At 47.6% G+C, this 8,802-nt stretch overlaps 2 non-coding genes across 2 annotated transcripts; both read left to right on the forward strand.

The window, feature by feature from the left end:
- Nucleotides 1-717: 717 nt before the first annotated feature.
- On the forward strand, nt 718-800 carry trnal-uaa (transfer RNA leucine (anticodon UAA)). Its single transcript has one exon. It is a non-coding gene; the product is annotated as a tRNA-Leu (tRNA).
- Nucleotides 801-4,546: 3,746 nt separating this feature from the next.
- trnal-cag (transfer RNA leucine (anticodon CAG)) lies at nt 4,547-4,629 on the forward strand. Its single transcript has one exon. It is a non-coding gene; the product is annotated as a tRNA-Leu (tRNA).
- Nucleotides 4,630-8,802: the final 4,173 nt, after the last annotated feature.

Here is an 8,802-nt window from a genome sequence, read left to right on the forward strand (position 1 = left end):
TTCCATTTGCCACTTTTCTGCCCACCTGACCAGTCCATTTCTCCAGCTCTCCTAATGAGCATTTCACCACGTGCCTTGAGCTGAGTTACTCATCACAGAATTCCCACTATCTGATTTACTCTTGTAGCCAGAGTATGTATATGAATGGTCCAGTTAAGCTTTTGTCAATGGTAACCCCCAGGATGTTGATGGTGGGGGGATTCAGCGATGGTAATGCTGTTGAACGTCAAAGGGAGATGGTTACACTCTCTCTTGTTGGAGATGGTCATTGCCTGGTACTTATGTGGTGTGAATGTTACTTGCCACAGCAGCCCAAGTCTGAATGTTGTCCAGGTCTTGCTGCTTCTGGACACGGACTCCTTCAGTATCTGAGATGTCCCGAATTTGTCCTTTTATGAAACCTTGGTCAGGACTCACTTGGAATATTGTATCCAGTCTTGGTCTCCTCACATGATGGGTGATATTGAGGCTTTGGAAAGGGTACAGAGGAGAGACATTCGACGAATTCCCAGTATAAGACATCTTGGTTATCAAGTTAGACTAAAAGATTTGGGACCCTACACCTTAGAGAAACCTAGACTGAGGGGTGATCCGATTGAGGTTCATAAATAATGAAGGGTCCAATTTAGCATGGGAGAGGAGTCATAACTTTATATTGGAAAAGGCCAGATGGCACCCGGATCACATTAAATTTCATTTTTAGTGGTGAGTTAATGTACCAGGATGGCCGAGTGGTTAAGGCGTTGGACTTAAGATCCAATAGACATGTGTCTGCGTGGGTTCAAACCCCACTCCTGGTATCTGTGCTTACAAAATGTTACTTATTCTGTCCCTGACTTTTGCCTTGCACCATCATCTCTTCTGTCATTTAATCACTCTTGCCTTCCAACTGATCACAACTGCCGATTATTTGATCTGCCCCAGCACCGTTCCTTGGCTCTGCGCTTGCTTATAAACTGGTAAATCTTTAACTTAATCTCCTCTGTACCCTGACAATGACCTTCTCATCCTTCCTTGATTGTGGTTCCTCACAGGATCCGCTGCCTCTCCGACTCCCCTCCAGGTCACTGAAGGCCCTGAGCCTTGGTCTCGCTTTATACGCTAGCTGGTAGTTGATTCCTTGCAGGTCTGCCACCGCTCAGGAGAAGCTCAAGACCCAGATCAAGCGAAGTATCAAGAGGAATGTGAACAAAGGCTCCCTGGTGCAGAGCAAGGGACAGGGCGCCTCCGGCTCCTTCAAAATCAGCAAGAAGGAAAACCCAGGGAAAAGTGGGAAAGAAGGTGAAGAAACCAGCAGCCAAGAAATCTTTAGTGAAGAAACCAGCAGACAAGAAATCTTCAGTGAAGAAACCAGCAGACAAGAAATCTTTAGTGAAGAAACCAGCAGACAAGAAAGTGACAACAAAGAAAGTAACAGCCAAGAAAACGAGCAGCAAGGCGGCGGCAACGCCAAATAAGGCGGTGAAGAAAGCAGCGCTTCAGAAAAAGTCTCCTGCGAAGAAGGTCAAAAAAGGCAAGAGTGCGGCGGGCGGAAAGGCGCTGAAGAAAGTGCAGACATGGAAGAGCAAGGTCAAGCCGAAAGCAGCGAAGTCTCAGAAAGCAGGGTCTGGAAAGAAGTGAAAGCGCGGGAAACTTGTAAACATCTGAACACAAGGGCTCTTCTCAGAGCCACCCACATCTCTCAGGAAAGAGCTGATCCCCTGATCAAATGATCCCTGTCCCGGCCCCGCCTGCAGATTCCACATGGAAATGATTTGGAGTAAATCCAGGATCCCTGGTGACTCGCTGACATCCACTCCACCCAGCCCTTTCCCCACTCTCTGTAATAAAACAGAGGGATACCCGGCCCTCACTCTAACTGGGGATGTCTTCGGTGCAGTCTCAGTTCACAAATTCAGGGGGAGAGTCTGTAAGACAGTAACACTGGCGGAGAAACCCCACCTCACAACTCAAACCCCAACACATGAGTTTCTCCAATTCAGCTGGAGTCGGGTGACAACAGGAGCTGGGATAGGCTGTGATCGGGAATGTTAGGAATGGATTTGTTCAGGGAGGAACGTACCTGGAATCTCCGAATATATAATAGTTCCTTATTTCCCCAGATGACACATTCTGCAGTGAGAGTGAAAAGTCTCTTCACTGCTTCACATTTACTAATTGTTTGGTTCTAGATGAATAATGAGTCAGAGAGTAATGACAGGATCTGAAGCTTCTCTCACACCAGCCCTTCAATGACTCAGTGTGAAGTGTCCAATGTGTGAAGCTACTGCCAGGGTTTGTCAATCTGAACAGTTTCAGCTCAGTTACTGGGGGCCTGGAATCCCCACAGTTTGACTCTGTCTCTGATTGGTCACCCGCTTCTCAATCCAATTCTTAACCAATAGGAGAATCACATATAAGTAAATAGAAGTTCTCATTGGCTTAGATTTTCCAATTGGAAAAAGCCTGGCAATTCCAGAGCAGGAAGGAATTGAAGTGATGGAAAATTTCAATTTTCAGGCAACAATTTTAAAACCTCTCATTTTATGTTCTGTTTTATTGTATTTACCGTCACAAAATCCTGACGCGATTTTAGGAATCGTTTTCATTTGTCAATCTGTTAACTGTAAGCGGCGGGAGGAAGGTCCGGTTCAGCAATTTAAAACGGGACAAATATCAGCTTCCTCTCTGTAAAAGGAACAAATTAGCGACTAACCGCTTCTCACAGGCTTCTCGGGGACTGACAGAAACGAGCGGTTTCTGATCTTTTCTCCTGAAAGAGGCGGATAATGCTGCAGGGAGCAATGAACTGCCCTTCACTTTCTGGCTGCTAATACACCACTGACTTTAAACAGTTCAAACAGCGACTGATGCTTCTGCCGGAAAATGAGCAGATTCACCAGAATGATCCCGGTCCATCATGGCCAAAGACATCCAGCTGGCCCGCCGCATCCGCGGGGAACGCACCTAAAACCCAGCTTCAGTAACAAGTGTAACAAGGGCTCTTTTCAGAGCCACCAAATCAGCAAAGGAAAGAGCTGCCATCTCTGTTCATCATCAAACCCATTAGATTGGAGGGGAGGCCACATGGTTTCTGTTTTGTCACATCACTTTCCCGAAAGGCCTGTCGGACTGAGAGCTGATCTGGAATTTAGAAAGCAGCATTACCGGAGACTCATTGCTGCTCAGCACAATCTCAACCCCGCTCCTGGGATCCGTTAGCTGGCATTTGGGGAAAAGAAATGGATCCCAGTTTTATTTGGAAGGCATTAATGGAGCCGGGTCCGTTCACATGAGGGTTATTTACAAACATTACCCAATGAGTTCACTAATATTTGAATCCATTGGAGATTAGTACACAGGATATGTAAGGCAGCTCGGTCACTCTGACTGAAACCGCCAGTTCCCCGGGGTTGCAGACCCTGACACTGCGGGGAGAGAATCCCCGACTCTATCCCGCCGCCGGGGGAAACAGACAGCTCTGTGTCCGGAGAATAGGGAGGGCCGGGGAGAAGGCACATATTAAAGCGCTGCAATGGACTCAGCTCCTGTGTGTGCACAACTCTCACTGATTCCGTCCTCTGGGAACAGTGCGGTCGAAACAGATCAGGTTAGGAGAGAAACACACAGCCCGAGAATGGCCTCTTCCTTCCTGCATTTACTCTGTTCCGGGAGCAGATTCTCATTGAGAAGCGGCGCTCAGATCACCAGAGAGAAAAAAAAACACAATTCAAACTGTCCAAATGAAAAACAGAGAATTAACCCGGACACTTCCATTATTAAATTAATTCATCAGCTCCGAACCAGTTCCCGTTAATGTACCGGGATGGTCTCGGGATTTATAAAATCGAAGGCAGCGGGATTTATTAAATTGTTGATTCTGACACCCTGTAGTTCAGTTCTTCACTTAACTGGAGGGGGAGATGTGTGAGCAGAGAAACAGAGCGAAATCCAGAGAGGGAACTGAAAACACACCTGGACAGATGTGAAACAGGTCAATCCACTGTTCCAATAACTCCATCTCTGACTCCCTCCTGACAGTAACCAGCCCTTTCACAGAGACTGTGAGTGGCTCTGAAAAGAGCCTTTGGTTTATTAGATGACATTTTGGCCGCTTTACTTTTTCTGGGAGCTCTTGAGTGCTGGTTTTCTTGGGCAGCAGCACAGCCTGGATATTAGGCAGCACCCCGCCCTGAGCGATGGTCACCCCTCCCAGCAGCTTGTTGAGCTCCTCGTCGTTGCGGACGGCCAGCTGCAGGTGTCTGGGGATGATGCGGGTCTTCTTGTTGTCCCGGGCCGCGTTACCGGCCAGCTCGAGGATTTCAGCGGTCAGATACTCGAGCACAGCAGCCAGATAGACCGGGGCTCCGGCACCCATACGCTCAGCTTTCTCAGGAGCCTGTGAACACGGCCCACCGGGAACTGCAGTTCAGCCCGGGAGGAGTGAGACTTGGCCTTGGCCCGAGCTTTCCCGCCGGTCTTTCCTCTTCCAGACATTTCCACAATCTCACAAATACTTTCTCAAAGAATGAATAATTTCCTTAGCATTGATAGCACATCACAGGCAGTCAGGATGGCCGAGCGGTCTAAGGCGCTGCGTTCAGGTTGCAGTCTCCACTGGAGGCGTGGGTTCGAATCCCACTTCTGGCAAATTGTGTTTTGACTGAACTGGAGGCGTTTGGGAGCAGCGGCAAAAAGCAAAGAAAAAGCAGGAAAGAACATGGACAAACAAAGTAACAATGGACCCAAAGATGTTGCAACAAAACATGAGAGTAAGAGGCAACTAAGCAAACAGCAGGGCACATAAAAGATCAAAAATGTAACCTTTGTATCGGGGTGGAAGATGTTGCCAATATCCTTAATGAATACTTTAATGTTTTCCCGAATGAGAGGGTGATGCAGATATTGTTATTAAGGAGGAGGAGTGTGAAGTATTGGACGTGATAACTTAAGGAGAGAGGAAGTCTTAATGGGATGAGCATCCTTGAATGTGGATAAATCATCAGGACCAGATGAAATGTACCCCAGGCTGTTGAAAGAAGCCAGGGAAGAAATAGTGGAACAAAAACAAGAAATGCCGGATTCACTCAGCAGGTCTGGCAGCATCTGTGGAAAGAGAAGCAGAGTTAACGTTTTGGGTCAGTGACCCTTCTTCGGAACTCCGAAGTTCCGAAGAAGGGTCACTGACCCGAAACGTTACCTCTGCTTCTCTTTCCACAGATGCTGCCAGACCTGCTGAGTGAATCCGGCATTTCTTGTTTTTGTTTCAGATTTCCAACATCCGCAGTAGTTTGCTTTTAAGAAATAGTGGAAGGTCTGACCATCATTTTCCAACCCCTCACTGGATACAGGTGTGGTGCCAGAGGATTGGAGGTCTTGTAACGTTGCAATAAAAGCAAAATACGAGGCAGATCAAGCATGGCTGATCCTTTCGAGTAGAGAAACAGGGCTGAATTCCCTGAACCAGTGCTACAGCTTTCAGAATAGAAGGAGCCTATACACACCTGATGGGTTCCACTTAAACAAAAGAGCTGGAGGTGTTGACGGTCAGAACAGATAAAATGTGGAGGAGTGTTTGAAGCAGATGCTGTGTGGTTACTGTAGTTGTACTATGGAGTTATTTCAAGGAGGTGATTCTGAATGTAATGGATCAACGTGGACCCGTCCAAGGCAAAGGTTCTAAGCTTCCCTGTGGTCCAGCCTGGTTGAATGGAACTGAAGCAAACAAATCATCCAGAAGTGGAAAAGAAATATAAGGCCATGAAAGCACAGAATTCAGATGGATGCAATACCAGATGGTATGGCAAGAGTGTAAAACAGCAACAGACTGGTGAATAAAACTTTCCCATTGAATAAGACAAGAGAAGAGAAGGGTAATAATGGTGTCAGAGGTGAGTTGTGACACTATTCACATTCCACCTTGATCTGAATAGGACTGTTGAAGGGAGTGATTGAGAAGAATAGAGGAGAAATGAAAAGAAAGGAGAAATAAACAAAAGGTCTTTTGATTTTAGAATGCTTGTGTTTGGAAATGACAGAATGTAAAGTGTGTGTGTCAGAAGATATAGAGCGAAGTTGGGTATGACAAGATCACAGGAAAGTTGTGCCCTGAGACAAGGTGTGTGTTGACAGGAAAGCTGCTTTCTTTTGCACAATATGTATTTTATTCATATAATTTGTGCAATTACATTGCAAAGCAGTTCAAATTTAATATTACATAAGGTACAATACAGATCAGTTTCCTTCAATAATGTACATGATGTATCTCACTATCCCTGCCTGCACAGGTTATATTTACAGTATTTACATTACACATCAAACATTCTCTGGTGCAAACAGCCCGAGGGGTTTTACACGGGTTCCAGCCCCTCACTGTACTATGGCCTACTAGGGCCTTAGACTGCAGCCTTTCCCCATTGAGTCTCCATGGTGGCTTCCCCAAGCTTTAATGCCATCCCACAGCACATAGTCTTGGACGTTGCAATGTGCCAGTCTGCAACACTCGGTCATGGACAGCTCTTTGCACTGGAATACCTGTCCCACGGCCGGGCTCGTTCTCAAGAGAGATCATTTCAAATGAACATTTCCTAAATCCGTGCTTTCTCTCTCGCAATAAAGAGAACAGGATGTCTGGCAGATTCAGTGTGAGACAATAACACTGCCGGGTAAAGGCCGCTTTCCAACTCCAATCTTAACATAGGAGATTCCCCAAACAGCTGCAGTAAGGTGCTGTAAACTGCTGGAAGCGGATGTGTGTGGAAATGGTGATGTTACTGAGGAGGTTTCTTGTTATAGAATGGACTGTGTTTTGGTGGGAATATTACTGAGTGTTAATTGCATCGGGACCATATTTAAAAGCTCCGGCTTTCTGGAAAGCCTTGACTGTGAAGGCCGAGTCTGGAAGGGTTTGTGTGGAGAGCTGGGTTTCGGTTCTACTGTTAATAAAGGGTTTGAAATTGGCAGCCCGGAGGAAACTGGAGGTGGAGCTGAAAGATGAGGGGCCGTTCTCTCTCTGTCTGTCACTCTGGGTGTCTCCTCCATCTAGCTCTCTGTTTAATCTTCACTCGTGTCTCCTCCCCTCGCTGCTCTCACTCTGCCTTTCTCAGCCAGGTCCAGGTGGCCTGTATAAAAAGGAGCCTGACAGAATCAGTCTCTTTTATTGTGCACTGATTTGAGGAAAGAATCAACATGTCTGCCAGTAAACAAGAGTATGCTCCAGGCTGGCAGCATGTTAGAATCCATGAGGAAAGGCATCAGCACCCTCATCGACAAGCAGAAGGGGGAGAGGACAGAAATCAGAAATTGGTGGCCCAATTTCTGCTTAATGCTGACTGCAAGATTCTGTCAAAAGACGTAGCCAGTTGATTCAAGTCTGCTCTGGAGTTGGTGATTCACCCTGATCAGACCTATACTATACCAGGCAGGACAATCTCTGATAGCATTGCGCTACTCAGGGATATGATCACCTATGTACGGGACAGGAGGGTGGACACCTGCCTCATCAGCCTGGACCAGGAGAAGGCTTTTGACAGGATATCACACACCTACATGATGGATGTGCATTCCAAAATGGGGTTTGGGGAGGGAATCTGCAATTGGATCAAACTACTCAGCACAAACATCAGTAGTGCAGTCTCAATCAATGGGTGGGAATCAGAAAGTTTCCCGATCCAATCTGGAGTCAGACAGGGCTGTCCTCTCTCCCCTGTCTTTGTTTGCAGTATTGAACCCTTTGCTGAGTCTATTAGGAAGAATGCGAGCATCAGAGGGGTGACAATCCCAGGCAGCGGAGGCACTCAGGTTAAAACCTCCCTGTACATGGATGACGTCGCCGTTTTATGCTCGGATCCACTGTCTGTGCGCAGAGTGATGAGCATCTGCGACCAGCTCGAACTGGCCTTGGGAGCCAATGTTAAACACGGCAAGAGCGAGGCCATGTTCTTTGGGAACTGGGCTGACCGATCCTTTGTCCCCTTCACCGTTAGGTCAGACTACCTGAAGGTGCTGGGGATATGGTTTGGAAGGGCTGGGACGTGCACCAAAACCTGGAAGGAGCGAGTAGCCAGGGTACAACATAAGCTGAGCATGTGGGAGCAGCGATCTCTCTCCATTATGGGTAAGAACCTGGTCATCAGGTGCAAGGCGCTCACATTGCTGTACGTGGTGCAGGTCTGGCCCATACCGCATTCCTGCGCTGTGGCGATCACCTGAGCCATTTTCCGCTTCATCTGGGGATCCAAAATGATCCGAGTCCGGAGGGACACGATGTTCAAACCTCTGGATAAGGGCGGGAAAAATGTACCCAACGTCGCCTTCATCCTTATGGCTACCTTTGTGTGCGGCTGCATCAAGCTGTGTGTAGATCCCCAGTTTGCAAACTTCAGGTGTCACTACGTGCTGTGGTTCTATCTGTCCCCGGTGTTGCAAAGGATGGGCCTGGTCATATTGCCGCGGAATGCTCCATCTAGTTGGACTGTGCCGTACTGCCTATCCTTCATGGAAAAGTTTCTGTGGAAAAACACCTTTGACCACCAATCCATCAGGCAGTGGTCTGCACGGAATATCCGCAAGGCCCGACGGGAAAAGGAGATGGTGGATCCTGTCGGATGGTCCCCTGAGCAGAAGTCCAAAGTCATTTGGCAGAATGCCTCATCACCAGAACTTTCAAACAAGCACCAAGATGTAGCCTGGCTGATGGTGAGAAGAGCCCTCCCTGTCAGATCCTTCCTGCACACCCGAAGTCTCACCCCATCCACACGCAGCCCTCGAGGTGGCTGTGGTGGAAAAGAGACGTTGCCCACCTCTTTCTGGAATGTGTCTTTG

This window comes from Heterodontus francisci, chromosome 35, assembly GCF_036365525.1.
Source record: "Heterodontus francisci isolate sHetFra1 chromosome 35, sHetFra1.hap1, whole genome shotgun sequence".
Classification (NCBI taxonomy): domain Eukaryota; kingdom Metazoa; phylum Chordata; class Chondrichthyes; order Heterodontiformes; family Heterodontidae; genus Heterodontus; species Heterodontus francisci.